The 18234-nt window shown below is 32.9% G+C and overlaps 1 protein-coding gene across 1 annotated transcript in view; it reads left to right on the top strand.

The window, feature by feature from the left end:
• The first annotated feature begins 542 nt into the window (after nucleotides 1-542).
• LOC120777602 (proton-coupled amino acid transporter-like protein CG1139) overlaps nucleotides 543-18234 on the top strand; it is a 31799-nt gene continuing 14107 nt past the window's right edge. Inside the window, exon 1 of the mRNA XM_040109040.1 lies at nucleotides 543-1038. The gene's annotated coding sequence lies outside the window, so the exon portion shown is untranslated. The remainder of the gene's footprint in view (nucleotides 1039-18234) is intronic.

Raw genomic sequence — 18234 nt, 5'->3', positions numbered from 1 at the left:
TAGAAGCACACAAATATTTATAAATTGACAAAATGGACCGACCCTAATACAGTTGTCAGTGCAAATTCACGAAAATTACACCTTCGAAATATAACCACAAACGCGCAAACATACAGACAAGTGCATTTTCATGCCACTATAGAAGTATGTAGCGCTGATGTATGTATGTATGACTGTTTATTGTGCTCGTGAGTGATGCAAATTACAAAAGTACAAGTACAAAAGCTGTCAAAAGCATATGTACGCGTGTGTATGTATGTATGTACATTTACACAAACAAAACTATATACCGCAATACGCGCCGAGCACAAATATGAAATGTACACACGAGTATAAGCGCATACACGCACGAACAGGTGTGTGTATATATGTATATCATGATCTTTTATGTGTGTGTGTGTGTTTTTGTATGCGTGTTTGTGTATGTGCGCGCACTTAACTACCCACTAAACCAAAGTAAAAGCGCAATGTAGCGCGTTGCGCCGCTGCGCGCCGATTCTTTGCGGCAGTTTTCAAGTCGTCACTTAAAACGCAGTGGCTCAATGTGAATTGGATTTAGTCGTTAACGAGCGGCCAACAAGATCAGATCAAATTCGGAGATTCAGTTTTGGTTAACGCATACATACACACAACTACCGAACTAGGCATATATAAAAGCAAACATACAACGGAACGGTGTTTATATACAAGTGCAGGCGGTCTACGCACACATATACCTAAATACATAAGCACACATACATACACATATACATATGTGTTTATATGCATATCTAAATAGTTAAAAAAAATTAATTTGAGCAGTTGAGATCAGAGTGTGATAATAACTAGAACAACCAAGTCACAGTAAAGCAAACAAAAAGAGCAACAACAACAACAAAAGTCTGTTAATTTATAGAAAAAAGTTGAGTTGAAAACGCGTAAAAAGGTGTGGAAAAACAAAGAAAAGTGTAAAAAAAGTGAAAATTCGCAAAAACAACAGGAAATTTTTTCCGCAAAAAGCAACAACAACAATAACGCTATTTGTTAACAATTCGAAAGGTAATTGAATATATTTGAGCTTATAACGAAAAATACTCGCGCAAAATATTTAGCGCTTTGATTAAAAATACAAAAACTTGCACTTACACACACAAAAACACTTATACATATATAAAATACATTTAAGCACAAAGTAATTGGTAGAAATAGAAAAACTGCTGCAATCGCTGCAATAAAAATTCAAAGCTGCAACGCAAAACATCAGCTAATTATTGACTGCAATTAAAATTGGCATTTCAGCGCATTAATTCCGCGCCAATGCACAGCCCAGCTGCTGGCAACTCTAAGCATTGTTACCATACCCGCAGCAAGTATTGCTTGCAGTCGCGTACTTTATTAAGGCCTTCGAAGGTTTTTCGGCACAGTTGTTTCTATTGAGGTGTAAAGTTTACGATTGGAAACGAGGCAAAGAAAGAATTTGCGGAATTTTATTGTTTTTATGGTGTAAGCAAAACTTTTAAAACAGTGGATTTTTTTTTAAATTTTCTGCAGAATTTTTTTTTATTTTTTTGTCTTTTTTTTAATTTTTCTTGTGACATTTTAAATTAAATTTTTATTTGTAATTAGTCTTTTTATGATTTTTTTTTGTGAATATTTGAATTTTGAAATTAGAAAATTTTTAAAAGAAGTGAATTTTTTACATGTATACATACATAGTATGTATACAGCTTTTTTAATTTTTTGATATTGGAATTTTAATTTCTGTTTTTTTTCTTATTTTTTAAGAATTTTATTGTCATTTTAGTTAGAAAAGTTGGTAAGAAAAATTTTAAAGTAGTGGATTTTTGAAATTTATTTTTAATTTTATTTTATCTATTAAGAATTTTACTTTAACTTTAATTAGAAAATTTTTAAATTCATATTTTTTTAAGAATTCTATTTTAATTTTAGTTGGAAAAGTTAGTTAAACAAAATTTTAAAAGAAGTGGATTTTATAAATCTATAATATTTTTAATTAAGAATTTTTTAATTTAAGTTCAGATAGAAAATTATTTACAAAAAATTTAAAAGCAGTTAATTATTTAAATATATTAATTTTTATCATTTTTTAAGAATTTTATTTTAATTTTAGTTAGAAAAGTTAGTTAAAAGAAATTCAAAACACTAGACTTTAAAATATATACATTTTTTAGATTTTTTTAAGAATTTTATTTTAGTTTTAGTTAATAATGTAAAAAATTTTAGAACAGCGGATTACTGAAATCTATTTTTTCAACAATGTCTTTTTTTATTTTAAAAGCAGTGGATTTTTCAAATAAACATATCTATTTTTTTATTTTTTTAAGAATTTTATTTAAATTTTATTTTAATTTTAGTTATTTCTCTTAATTTTTTTATAAATTATTTATTATTTAAATTTTAAAATATTATTAGGAATAACATTTAGCAAATTTTTTAAACACCAGATTTTTTTTATTTTTTTTGTGCCTTTTCATTTTTTGTTTTAGTTAAATTTATAAATTTTTTATAAATTTTTTTCGTTTTAATTTTTTTTAAATATTGGTTACTACTTTAACAAACAAAAATTAATTATTTTTTATTTTTTTTATTCTTAATTGATTTTTTATTTATTTATTAATTTATTTTCCATTTTAGATGTTCGCTACTATATTTTGTTTTAATTTATTTTTTTGCTGAAATTTTAATTTATAATGTTATTAAATGATGTTAAATGTTCGATGTAAATTTTTTTTCAATTTAGGGTTTTTCGTGGTTTAATTTATTTATTATTTGTTTTTTTTTATTTTTTATTAATTTTTTTGGTTTAGTTTCTTATTTTTGTCCTTATTTTTTAGAGTTTTTCGTACTTATTCATTAATTTATTATTGGTTTATTTTTATAATTTTTTATTAATTTTTTATTTTTTTGTAGTTTTTTTTTATTTCTAGGATGTGCTCTTCCGATTTCTAGATATTTAATTTAATTTTATTTTTATTTATTTTATTATATTTCTAATTTTATTTTTATAGTTTTCAATTTAACAGATTTAACTTTTTCTTTTTAATTTATCAATTATCTAATTTGATATTATTTTTTTAATAGTGTATTTTTTTATGAATTTTAATTTTTTTAATTTAATCTTTTTTAATAAAATAATTTTTAAAATTGTTAATTGTACATTTTTTCCATCTTTATTCTGCCCATTTCAATTATTACACACAGTTCACAGCTTAGTATTACTGTGCCAAAAAAAAACAATAACAACAAGTATGCCAGCATATTAAATTTGTATTAAATTTTAATGTTGCTCATTGCTGTAACTGTTAAATTTAACCGCATTCAAGCGTTGGTCTCATGTGTGTATCTGTGTGTGCGCACGCCTGTCTGCAATGTGAATTGTAAGTTATAGGTCAGAGCACGCGTGTTTATGTGCCAAATAAAGTGTAGCTTACATACATACATAAATCACAGTTGACACTAGTTAGAACTGCTGTGATTAACGGCCACAAATGTGGCGATGGAAAGTAGTGCTAAGGGCAGAGACGGTGATTTACACCGATCATAAATATTTTAAATCTAAAAACAAGCGCTGGTGTTTTGAAATTTCACTTGGATATGGAGGATAGGTGTGGCAAATTATTACAGTTTAATTAAAATATAAATGTAATAAGAAGTATAATACTATTATTAGTATAAGAATTAAAAAAAAAAAATATTAAAAAAAAAAATATTATTAAAAAAATAAATGTTTATGTTTCTTTGCACACAAAAAAACATTTCTTATATTAATTTTTTAATCAAATCATACTAAACATGCTTTTCTAAAAAAATGCTCCCAAATTTTCCTCAGTGAATTTAACTAGTCCGAACCTCTCTTTATTAGTTCGTGTCAGTGATCCGGTTATTAAACACTACTCTCCAGCGTTAGACAACGAAAATTTATGAGAGGTTCTCCTAAAAGTTGCATTTGTTCAATTGCTGTTTTTAAATAGCCGAATATTCATCTGAATAGCAGAATGTACCCGGTATTTTTGAAATATGTAAAATACGTCATCTGGTGAAGAAGAAAACTGTCAACTTGTATATAAAGTCCTTTCAAATTGTTACTAGCGACCCCTTTAGGTAATCGAAACGAGCGCTCTTTAACATATCAAATTCCAGGTATACCTTTCAATTTGTTTATAATATAGCTGAGGCGGCCATTTGTCCGATTATTTCATAAATAACCCTATCCTATATAACCGAACAACTTAAGGGATTACATGGGTTTCCTAAGGTAAAAAACAGCCTTTTTTCAACAATTTTTTTCTTATATACAAATGAAATATTTTATTAGAATTTTTATTGTTACAAACACACACTATTAACAAAGAAATTCTAAAATTTTTGGAAAAAAAATATTTTAAACTCGAATTGCGAGGCCATTTCCGGCAACCCTTCGGAAAACAGATGCGCCCACATTGGCAGCATAACTCCTTTTAGGGTCATCAAAAGTGAAAAATACGTCTTTTAGTTAAAATCTTAACTGAGAACTTGGATGAAGGAAAAAAACTGAAAATTGAATTTTTGACAAACTTTTTTACAGAAATATTAAAATTTGAGTGAAAATTTCGCAACATTGTTTTTTTCAAATAGTTGTAATCGAAAAAAAAATCTTCAACCAAGTCTTAAAGAATTGTATCTCCTAGACCTGTGTAAAATTTCATGAAGATCCCTTAAGTAGTTCTCCAGAAATCTTGTCAACCGACTTCAAAAACACAGTTTCGAGAAAAACGCATTTAAAGACAACGCACTTAGCCTAGAACGCTTCGAACGTACAAGTCCTCAAGGCTTTAACTAGGCTCCGAAACCTAGAGAAAATTTAATAAGACAAAGAAAACACGATTTTAGATTTTAATTTTACTTTGAAAATGGTTTATTAGATATTTATGGCGTACAGACTTACACTGCTCCCCTAAGAAATGGCAATAATTCCAAATGTGTTTGAAGAAAATGTAAAAGAATTTCATTGATTTGGAAGTACAGACTTTAATTTTCTTGTTTTTTATTGTTATAGAAACCTAACAGTAATGCGAGCATTAATAGAACAATTTTGTTAAAATAACTTTTATTGAAATAGATTAAAAGAAATAAAAAATTTGAAAAAACTAAAATAAAAAAATTAGAAAATGTAATTAAAAAAATTAAAAATTCTCATATCTTAAAAAAATATATATTATATATATATATATACATATATATGTATATAATTTCCTAAAATACAAAACAACGTATCATCAAAAAAATTGAAATTTATTTTTTTGTTTTTACGATTCACTACATCATATTATTTGCATATAATATAAGTACATACATATGTAGCATTAATTTTCAGCTTCCGCTGTCAGATATAACCATTTTATAACCAAAACTCAAATTTTGTTGCAATATGAGTGATTTCTATGATATGTGTATTGTAGATTTTTCTTCGCCTGTAAACTTATGAAAAGTAAAGTTACGTTATTTTGCATTTTAGGTGACGATATATCAAATGTACATATCGTCATATGTTTATATGTAAGTGAATAAATCAATAGCGTTGCCCCACTGAGCCAGCGCTGCGTATACGCGACATTCCTGTATCAATACATTTTCATTACTTTTGTATTTATTTAGATATGTACATATATCCATATAATATATGGCTATATGTAATATAAATATATCTGCCTCATGCTAGTTAGTCTAAGATTTATTAAGAATAATTGCAAATAAAGTGATCAACATATATAATATAAATACATACATACATATGTACATATAAATATATAAACTCAACGCTTTTATTGCAAAGACCATCGAACACAAAGTAAAAATATATTTCGCTTTGTTTTTCCTGGCTGCGAAGTGTGCGAATAACAACGGAAACGGAAATTGTGCGTAAATCACAAATGTAACAACAACAACAATTGCAATAAAAACCACTGACTAAATATAGCTGTCAGATTTCGCGCTTCAAACAGCGATTTTTATCAATGTGCACATTAGTGACGCCATTAAATTAACCGCAATTCGAGATGAGCCGAGCTGATCGCAGACATTAAGCTGCGCTCATAACATGGTTGACAACATGTAATAAATACATCTATATGGTATATAATTACGAATGTGCGATACAATGCCTATGTACATATACACAGATGTGCTCATATCTCTCGCTCGCTTGTGTGTGGGTGGCGGTCAGTCACTCACACATACACATACATATGAATGCTTCATGATATGTTTGCTCGTGCCGTTTTGAAGCGCTAAATGTGACTTAATAGCACAAAATATAAACGCTTTGATTAGTAGCTGCTCGAAAAACGGGTTGTTTTGCTTAAATTCACATTTTTGCTCGTTCTGCGTTTGTTATTATGCAACATGAAGAAAGAAGAAAAAGTGCAAACGCATGCAGAAGCGATGATAAGCAAATAGCCAAATGCTTTCTTATATATATAAAAATATACTTATATGTATATGAGTATATAACACATTCTATCGACACTTTAATATATTCAGTAGCTTATGGCTTCTTTGCGCAGCTTACAACGTCCTAAACTTATAAGAACACTTCGCGACTGTTTGTCTAAATCTTATCACTTTGTCAGAAAACGCCGCGTCATTTAAATATTAACTTTTATCACCTTTAAAAACGCTAAACCGTTCACTTAAGTGCAGTGGTTAAGACACACAAACGTAAATTACTTTTATTGCTGCTGAGTAATGACTGCTGACGGTGCGGCCTTCCCCTTGACATTGCTATTTTTTGTTTTGTTTTTTTTTTTTTTAACTTGAAGGTACGTTGAAAAACGCTAAATAAGAAAAATCCGAACGTTTTATCTAAAATTTGCTTTTACTTCACTTTCTTAAATATTTTCTTTGCAAACAAACTACTTAAGTAATTTCGTTATTATTTAAACTGATGAAGATCTTCCTGTTCTGAGGGATTTGGAAAAATTTACAATGAAGATAGAAGTAGAATATATGTGAGCAAAAGAATATCTCTGCGCGCTATCTCTTGTCAAATATTTGACATGTGAAAGGAAGGAAAGACACAAGGTGTGCTAATGTAAATGGCTCAATTGACAAATTATTGTAGAAAATAGAATTATTTTTATTGACTAGAAACTAATTTTATTATTATATAATATGCGAAAACAGATTCCAGCATCAAAGAGAGAAGCGTACAAAACCTCACTGAAGATCACTTGCTAATCTGAACAAAAATTAATACATGATTCTTTCCCCGAAGATATTGAAATTATCAGTTCATAAACTCGCCTACTTCCAAAAGTAATTTTTAAGATTACTGACGCTTATTTAGAAAACTTAAAAAACCGTTACCTTCGGTTGTACCGAAGCTATAATACCCTGCACAAACCCAAAAAGTTTCTTAGAACTGAATCCGATCGTTCTGTTTGTATGGCAGCTATATGCTATAGTGATCCGATCTGAACAATTTCTTTGAAGCTTGCATAATTGCCAGAGATTTGCCAGGCATTTTCAGTAACTTGGCATTCCATGTAGAAGGGACACGCTAACTACCTTGGTAGAATTCAAGGCCCATCTAGAGCTTCTGCCGTACTTTGTGTCCGGCACCTGGTTGCAATTCAACTGACAAAGTGTCAGTTCTTCCCGCATTCGAGTTTTATCTACAATCATCAAGATCCTCCCCAGGGGCCAGTCTGTATGAGCAGGTTGCAGTAAACTCCAAGGGCTCCTGCTCTCCGCGGTACCAGAATTTAGTCCCCGGTTAGACCTCGTAGCCGAAAATACTACCAGTTGAGTTTCCATACTGCTCTGGGACTGGTGACCCATACGGACATTACACGCACACACCATTCACACAAGAATCTAACCCTAATTATCTGTTAAACACCTTCGCCGCCTATACAACTCACACGCAAAGGACCCTAACTGTTCAGCATTCCGACTAGTGGAGATCACACCGCTATGATTTAAACGTCCATCAGTCCAGCTAATCCCAATACCACTCTGATCCCTAATGTCCGAGTACATCCTCTACCACCAGACGGACAGACAGAAGAAGATAGCTAAAACGATTCAGCTCATCATTCCGTTCGTTTAGATATAACGGGTGATCCATGTAGAGGTGCATTTTTAAAAAGCCTTTTTTGACAGATCACGCCTAAGTTATGTCAAGCTGTCATGTTATTTTTGTTCAGTATTATTTGGTATTTCATCATGGAAAGACTTACGTCGGAACGACGTTTACAAATCGTTCATCCAATTTTATTTCGAAAATTCAAGTTCTGTAAAAATGTGTTTCGCGGGGATCGCTCAACTAATGGTCAACATAATCACCTTACTGAGCGGACTGTTCGCAATACCATCACCCATCTTGAGACCCAGCATTCATTATTAGATAATATTGTCGCATTTGGGACGGAGAGTAGCCTTAAGAGATTCAAGAGCTGCCATTTCATCCAATGGCTTGGTCTGATTTTTGGTCCACCATCATGTCTATATTTCTTCAATAATAATGGCGGTGAAAACGTAACCGTCAATGGTGACCGCGCCATGATAACCAACCATTTCATGCCTAAAATTCAAACTCGTAATGACGGCAATATTTGGTGACGGCAATAATGATAGCGCCACTTCCTACATTTCGTTTCAATCAATGGATTTATTGAGAAACACTTCGGCGAGCAAATAATTGCACATTTTGGGCCAGTCGATTGGCCTTTAAGATTGTGTAATATCACACCGTTAGACTTTTTCATGTGGGAATATGTTAAGTCTAAAGTATATACGGATCTGCTTCGATTGAGGCCTTGGAGCCAAACATCATGCGTGTCATTTGTCAGCTACTGTCAAAATACTCGAACGAGTCATCGAAAATTGGACTCAATGGATGGGCCATCTGAGACATAGCCGCGGCAAACATTTAAAAAAGATAATCTTCAAATCACCCCTTATAAGTAAATTATTAAAATAAGTTGAAAAATCCCTTAGTAAACAATATATTGTAGTTTGAACCTCACAAAGGAAATCTCGGCATCTTGAACAAATATTTGAAGTATGCAATAATTATCAAAATTGTTAAAGTTCTCAGGCCAGTGCTAAATTATATGTTGTTCCTTGTGCTAGTCGGCATAATCGAAACAAGTTTTGGTCTGAATTATAAAGCAAGGCGGTGAAACCACTATAGATAACATTAGAACTTAAAAGGCTTTTCAGTTCGAACCATGATTGCTGCGTAGAAAATTCTGTTGAGTAATCTAATCATATTTCCGCTTTTCGAACGACCGGTCTTAAGTCTTATTTCACTAAATTAAACAGGGCCTTAATTAAAAAAGGTATCAGCAGTTCTCTTTATAAGTAGTTTCATCACACTCCCTCTTCTTCTCCCACTTCGCTACTTCTTCCTTTCATTTGAGTGACAATATCGAGCAGCTTCAAGTTCTAAATAGGTTACGTCCAAAAGACACCACTGTGATATAGTCTCAAATATCTACATCACAGCTTTATAAAAATTAGTTATTCATATTTATTAAACTATTTTATGCTATAATTAAAGCAATAACCAAAAAAAAAATAATCAAAATGCATGTGAGCTCAGTTTAGTCCATCTTACACTACATATGCCTCCACCCTAATGTATGTATGTTTAATGACGCGAATCGTTCTTAACACCACTCTTCTTTGTTTCCCAAATAGCTGGCTATTAATTATCGTTAAACTGGAAATATTCAAGCATTGTTTCTAACACATACATACACACATATGGCATATATTTCTTTTCAATGTCATAATCACTAATCGATTCTCCTTTGACCCAATTCATTAGCTTAAATGGATGTTACTTAATTGCTTGGCTTGAACAGGTTTTCAAACGCTTTTTCATTAGGCTTTCAGCTTGTTGCATTCACTTCCGTGTACAACACGCACTCGCTCACATCATTACATATGGAAATGTGGCCATAACAAATATATATTTTCAATTACGTACATATAAATATGTACGCATATAATAAAGCTCTGACAATGAATTTTATGTTGAATTGTGTTTCTAGTTTAATTGTTCGATTGTAAAATTTAATTACTTTTTTGTGTTCTTGCATATGTTTGCATGTATTTTACTTAATGTATTTTTCGTGGACCTTTGTTTCTTCTTCCTATATACTATTCATAAATTATTTTATTTTTTTATAGTCAAGCATTTAAATTAATTTTACAAGATATTTTATGTGTTCTCAAATAAATCCCACTCATATGATTTCGACAGCAGAGAAAATTACTCATAAACTTAGAGGTTATAAATTTCTTTGACTCACTCGTTGATTAGTTCAGATCTAAAATTAAAAACCAGTTAGTCGTAAAGGAACTGCGTTTAAAATAAAATTTCTTTTCATGAAAACTATCCCTGATGCGTTTATGACTTGTCAATCTAGTTAATCAGAATCGAAAAAAATCATGACTAATCGATAACTTGTTTTATAAATCACGGCCTATGTGAGAACTCAATGAACATATGAGCAAAAAATAGTAAGACTTTGTTCATAATATTACAATTTTAATTTATTCTGTCAATTTCCGGCGTAGCCTTCGCTGTGCATTCACGTTTAGTGTCTTCAGTTGACTCAAAACCGTTTCCTCAGAGCGGTTGTTTGAGTTTGCTGAATAGATAGAAATCACACGAAGGTAATCAGGCGAATACGGTGGTTATGGCACGATATTGTTTGAAAATTTGGCGAAAAATTACGTAGAATGAATGCACTATGCGGCGATGCATTATCGTGGTGCAAAACCAAGCATTGTGGGATCATAATTCCGGTCCCTTTTTATACTCTCGCAACAATTTTGCTATGGAGAGTATTATAGTTTTGTTCACATAACAGTTGTTTGTAAGTCCTAAAACTAAAAGAGTCAGATATAGGGTTATATATACCAAAGTGATCAGGGTGACGAGTAGAGTCGAAATCCGGATGCCTGTCTGTCCGTCCGTCCGTCTGTCCGTCCGTCCGTCCGTGCAAGCTGTAACTTGAGTAAAAATTGAGATATTATGATGAAACTTGGTACACGTATTTCTTGGCTCCATAAGAAGGAAGTTCGAAGATGGGCAAAATCGGCCCACTGCCACGCCCACAAAATGGCGAAAACCGAAAACCTATAAAGTGTCATAACTAAGCCATAAATAAAGATATTAAAGTTAAATTTGGCACAAAGGATAGCATTAGGGAGGGGCATATTTGGACGTAATTTTTTTGGAAAAGTGGGCGTGGCCCCGTCACCTACTAAGTTTTTTGTACACATCTCGGAAACTAACATAGCTATGTCAACCAAACTCTATAGAGTCGTTTCCTTCAGGCATTTCCATATACAGTTCAAAAATGGAAGAAATCGGATAATAACCATGCCCACCTCCCATACAAAGGTTATGTTGAAAATCACTAAAAGTACGTTAACCGACCAACAAAAAACGTCAGAAACACGAGATTTTATGGAAGAAATGGCAGAAGGAAGCTGCACCTAGGCTTTTTTTAAAATTGAAAATGGGCGTGGCGTCGTCCACTTATGGACCAAAAACCATATCTCAGGAACTACTATACCGATTTCAATGAAATTCGGTATATAATATTTTCTTAACACCCTGATGACATGTACGAAATATGGGTGAAATCGGTTTACAACCACGCCTTCTTCCAATATAACACTATTTTGAATTCCATCTGATGCCTTCTCTGTATAATATATTCATTAGGAACCAACGATGATAGCGGAATAAAACTTTACACCAATACGGTATTTGAAAAATATGTAAATGGCGGATAATGAAATCTCGATTATCACTTTATCATGCGAGAGTATAAAATGTTCGGTGACACCCGAACTTAGCTTTCCTTACTTGTTACAAATAACTTTGCGCAAACGACACATAACACTCAAATAAAATTCCTTGTTGACAGTTCAGACGGCCGGAAGGAAGCCGGAGTGCACTACACTTCGATAATCAAAGAACACTGTAAACATAACTTTAAATTTTGACCTGCTTTGACATGGTTTTTTCGGCTTTGGCTCACCTTTGCCACGATTTGCCAATTGGTCGTCTGTTACCGGGTCGTAAGCATAGATCTAAGACTCATCGCCAGTAATAATTCGTTTAATGATATCCTGATAATCGAAAAACATTGTATCACAGATGCTAAGACGACGCTGTTTTCCGAAAAATTGATTTTGGCACAAATCGTGCTTTCACTTTTCTTAGACCCAAATAATCTTTCAAAATGAGTTTCACTGCTCCTTCTGATATTCCAACGATGCCAGTAAGAGCTCTGACTGTTAATCGTCGCCCTCAGTAGTACTTTACAAAATTACTCGAATAAAAACAGAATTATTCCAGAGCCAAACGCTTTTCTGTCAAAGTCAAGGCATGTAGAGATGATTCGAAAAATTCTGACAGGAGGTAGAGCCCTTAAAATACCAGTTATATAAGATTTTATAGAATCCTATGTCTAACAAGTTATCGAGGAATTTTTATATCATATTTTAATTATTTTCTATTGAATAGTTTAATATAATTTATGTAAAATTATTGTTTTTTTTTTTTAATTTTCGTTTAAGTATTACTCAACAATGAGTCTGGCTTTGAGGGAATAAACAAATATTAATGAGTTTATATAATAGTTATGTCTAATAACTTCCCTGTTTTAATGGTTATTCTATTAATTATTGTGAATATATTAAACCGGCTGCGATCATTCTCAGAACGTGAGCTTTAGTTTACCAATTAATTGACACTTGCTCTTTCTTTCATAATCGTGATATGAATTTTAATACTGGCGAATTGATCATCGTATATTTATTAGGTGAAAATTGTTGGAGATGAAACCCAACTTTTTTGCAACTGAGAGTATAATTGATACTTAAAACACCTCTACATACTCGAGACGAAAAGACATAAATATAAAAGCTTAGTGTGATGCAGCCCTGCGCTAACATGTCTTCTGACACAAGCGCAATGCTGTTGGAATTCCTATTCATAGAGAAATTTTCCTTTCGATCGATCCATTTCTGAAGAGGATTGTAGCTTGTGATGAAAAGTGGGTCAGGTGGCATTGAGCCGAAGTAAACAGTGGCCAAGCCACAATTGATGGTCAGAAAGGTTGTACAAAGTGTTAGGTGGGATTCACAGTGAATTATCTATTATGAGCTGTTCCACTAAAAGCCTAACTCTTCATTCACATGTGTACTGTGAGCAATTAGATCGTTTGAAGGAAGCGTTCGCCAAGAAGCGACCAGCTTTTGACAGTAGAAGAAGAATTGTGTTCCATCAGTACACCGCGAGGCCACACACGTCGGTAGTAAATCACCAGAACCTCTCGGAGCTTGTGTGGGAGATTCTCATACATTCACCTTATAAGCCCTGGCCTAAAATTCTTACTAGCTTTTCCTGTCTAGGGCGAATGATTTAACTTATGAAATATTTGCCTCAAAAGAAGCTTGTGAAAACCGACTGTGCTAGTTTTTTTCAATAGGAACAGGCATTTCTATGAGGGTGGCTTTATGAACCAACTTTTAAAATGGCAACAAGTTATCGAACTAACTGGTTCATAGTTGAATCGGTTCATTCTAACTAAAGGGTGATCCATTTCAGGGTTCCTTATTTTTTTTTTAAGAAAAAACACAGAACTTAATTAGAATGTTTATTATCAAGTGTTCTCTCAATAAATCGTCAAGATCCCGAGTACCAAATTGTCGGTTATCATTGCGCGATAAGAGTCGCCATTGACGAACCATTGTGCCAGAAATGGGCCTCATCGCTGAACAAAATTTGGCTCGAAAACGTTGAATTTTCTAGGAACTTTTCAAGAGTCAAGCGAACCGACGTCGCTTGGGAAGGTCGAACGGCTCCAGTTCCTCCACAAGCTGTATTTTGTACGCTTTCAATTTAAGATCTCGACGTAAAATATGCCAAGTGGTTCCTTACGTCGAATCGACTCTCCAATGGCTGCTATATTTTCTTCACTTCATACTGGACGTGGTCTATTCGATCGAATATTATCCAATAATGAACGCTGGGTCTCAAGATGAGTGATAGTATTGCGACTTGACACGACTCTAGCGTGCTCTGTCAAAAAAAAAGGCTATTGAAAAAAGTACATCTATTTGGATCACCAGTTATTAACCTTCAATTGAATACAAAAATGTGTGGATAATATGTTTATTCTATTAAAAATAAATGTTATATTACATCTTATGTCAATGTTGATGTTAGAAATTTACAACAACTAATTTCAGTTTCTGTTTTTAGTGTTGCCTAAAATACTGATTACGCAAAAGGGTGACATTTTAGAGAAACATTTGAGTCAACTTTTTGTTCCAACAAAAGTTGAATATTTTATGCATATATGTACATACATATGTATATAAATATGCAAACATAAAAACGTAAAGTGTCAACAGCGGAAAAGTTTATAAGTTTACACGTAAATATTTTTCGCAATACGGAAATTAGCTAATAACGGAAAATTCAGAGGGCGTTCAAATTGAATGAGTAGGCCATAATGATCGGCGCGAACATAATTTACACCTATTTACCTTATTTACATAATAAACAAAGCAATAAATGTGGCTTGTAAATATTCACATGTTTCTGAGTATTTAATTTATTCATTCGTACTACACTAAGTAATACCTCACTGGGTGATAGAGCAATAAACGTGAATGACCCAGTCTACAAAAACTACAAAAAAAAATGTGTAAGACGCAAATTAATTCGATAAAAAATAATATAAACAAACTCTCAACGACTATTTAAACAGGTGATAAATAGTATTCATATATGTATGTTTGTATGTATGAAGCATACTAGAGTTATCAGCCTAGTGGCGCTTGATTCACTGAATTTCAACTAAAGTGTCGTCAAAAAAATCGAAAAGTGAAATACCAAAATAAATTGCAAAGTAAAACAAAAACAACTAAAAATGCAAGCAAAAAAGTGAGCAAAAGAACAGCAAAAAATTCGCAAAAAAATAATCAAGAAAAAAATCGCAAAAAAAGCAAAAAACCGCAAAAAAACAAACAACAATAACAACTTGAACTTATAGCAAAGCGGACAACATAACTCGCCAAACTAATGGTCACTTTGGCAATGAATTTGGCATTTACATACATACAAACATAAAAGCATAAGCACGCTTGCGCATAAACTAAATGCTAGACTATTTTGACAAGATTAATGCCAACAAATGTATGCAAAAATTTAACCGGTTTTCACCGGTTTGTTTTTATTCTCTGTTTCTTACTTTTTATGTTTTTTTTGCCGCGATGAATGTTTATATAATATTTTCTAAGCACATGAACATATGGTCATATATTTATAGATCCGTCTCAGCTAGTCACAACCTACGGTGTTGCAATTAAAATTTTAATTTATACGAAATTAGCTACTTTGTGTCAAAATAGTTTGGAAAATCATTGATCAAAGTGCCAAGTGCGATCACCCTGATATGTCTTCGATAATCTACCGTGCACTCTAATGCGATTATAACCTCACACTTAGGTTTGGCCAAGATATTTGGAAATTGTAGTTGCATTCAGGGCCGTAACTAAATATTTAATAGTAGAAATACTAATTTGGCATATTAAATCCAGCTTTTGATTGACAATAATCTTCAATATTTGTACCTACAAGCCTGTCATGGATCTATATGGATTCACTTCATCGATCTGTGCGTATTCGGTTCCATTTCGAGGTTCCCTACTTCTTTGAAGAAAAAACACAGAAACTTAAAATCTAATGGGGAACGTGTATTACAGGTATCATTCGAAAGAACAGTCTTTAGAATTTATTTTTTGAAGATTATCTCTTTCAAATATTGGCCGCAGCTACGTCTCAGAAGATCCATCCGTTGAGTCCAATTTTCAATGCCTCATTCGAGCATTTTAACTACATTTCGACTCTTAACTGGCGAAAGACACGCGTGATGTTTTACTCGAAGCCCTGAATCTCCATAATAAAAAGTCTGACGGTGTGATATCACACGGTGGTCAATCGACCAAAATGAAAGTATCTGCTCATCGAAGTGTTCTCTCAATAAATCCAATGATTGATGCGATGTGTGGGAAGTAGCGCAGTCTCGTTGAAACCAAATGCCGCCGAGATCACGAGCTTCAATTTCAGGCATCAAACAGTCGGTTATCATGGCGCGATAGCGGTCGCGATTAAGGGTTACGTTCTCACCCTCATTATTTTTGAAGAAATAAAGACCGATGATTCCACCGGCTCACAAACCACACCAAACCGCTGTTTCCTCTGGATAAAATGGCAGCTGCTGAATCTTTCCAAGCTGCTATTCGTCCTATATGCGGCAATTTTGCTTGTTTACATACCCATTGAGCCAGAAATGGGCTTCACGAAATTTGACTCGAAAACGTCGGATCTTCTTGGAACTTTTCAAGAGCTCATAGAGCGAAGCGGGGTCTCTTGGGAAAAGAGTTCAGTTCTTGCACAAGTTGTACCTCCATTTGTATCACTCGTTATAATCCTTAAAGTCAGTTAATGGATGCCTTTGTGCTTCCATATTTATTCAGAAATCAAGATCAGGTTACAGTAGCACAGACAGCAACCTAACCTTCAACAAAGTTCAAAACCTTCTCAATGTCATTTAATGTAGTATATCTTTTTAATCACTATTACTCGATTCAAGAGCACTATGACACTATATAAGACTAAAATCAGCTTATAAATCGTACCATGACTCTAAAACCGCAAAAAACGCTACTGTCGCTGCAATAAATATTTGTTTGGGTATAAAAATAATCATAGTTGACATTTATCGCTGCTAAAACGGCCGTGCGCTTGGGCGTAAATACCAAAGTAATTACACATGCATGCAGGCATGCAACTCTGGTTGCCAATGAGCAGGTTCAAAAAACTACTACTTGTAAGCCGCTTTAGATCGCCGCTTTTTCATTCATGAAATCTGAGTTATAATAACTGAGCACGGATTGGCGGCCTTTGTACTTGTTTGTTTTGATCGGTTTCAATTAATTCGAATTGATTAGACATCAACGAAGGTTGGCCAAGAACATTGAACTCTCTGTTCACTGTGGGCTTGTCGCAAAGATTTTTTAACTGAGTGGATATTTAATGCATGAGTGCATAAATAATTTGCAATATTCGAAGAATTGAACTAACACACATTAAAATAACGTTTTCGAAAAAAAATTATAATATGCAATTGCTAGTGGGTAGTAGATTATAAGTTTTCAGACATTGTATTTAATAGAAACTTAGTGCGACGCTTAGAAAATGGTGGCTACAGTAAAAAAACGTGATTTTGCAGGTTTGACCAATCAAATTTTCGTATACATAAAGCAATAAGACATTTTTTATATAGTTATATAAAAAATATATTGGAAAAGAGGAACTTCAGGGCAAAAAATACAGACAAAAAATTGCTCATAGTACGTAAGTTTCCTTTCGGGAATATTCAAAATCATTTTCGGATACAAATTGGAGAATAAACTAAAAATTGTGTCCAACAGCAACCGAAGACTATAAAAGCTGACGAGCGGTGATTGGAATGAGTCGATGCTTCGCTGTCTTCATGCGTTGTGCTACTGTCATTAGTGATCCTTTTGACCCAAAGTGGATCGCAAGAGGTTTCATCCTTAGAAAGATTAGCCTTTCCCCAGTTGTAGGGGTTCTAATTGGTCATTACGCTATCGGAATTCACGCGGTTCCCTTTGAGTATCTTAATATTTGATCGGCTATTATATCGTTGCTTTGGACAATTATCTATGTCAAATTTCGTTAAGACGTCTTGTGAAATAAAAAATGTTTTCATACAAGAAATGCATTCTGATCGTTCCGTTTTATATTAAAATCGATTTTCATTGGTATGGGTATATGAATATGGGAACGACATATGTTCGACTGTAAACAAAAATAGCAGAGATAGCTTCACTATAAGATCGATAACTTAAGAACGATTGAATGAAACGTCACTTTGACATTATTTTAGTTAAAGTTAGTACTCTAAGTCAAAGATGGCCTATTTAATAGTTTATATCTCAGGTAGATGACTTTGAAAGAGGCTACGAAGATATTTATGAGATTTTGGTCTCGAGAAAAATAACTAAAAGTGTGGTCTACCTGTACAAGATTTACGCGAAAACATGTTGGTTCACAATAATTTCTTTTTTTTTTTTATTTTCAATGTACTCAAGCAAAATTTCCTAACTAAGATATCAACTACGTCA

Source organism: Bactrocera tryoni, chromosome 5, assembly GCF_016617805.1.
Source record: "Bactrocera tryoni isolate S06 chromosome 5, CSIRO_BtryS06_freeze2, whole genome shotgun sequence".
Lineage (NCBI taxonomy): Eukaryota > Metazoa > Arthropoda > Insecta > Diptera > Tephritidae > Bactrocera > Bactrocera tryoni.
This window is presented reverse-complemented; position numbering and strand designations above follow the sequence as displayed.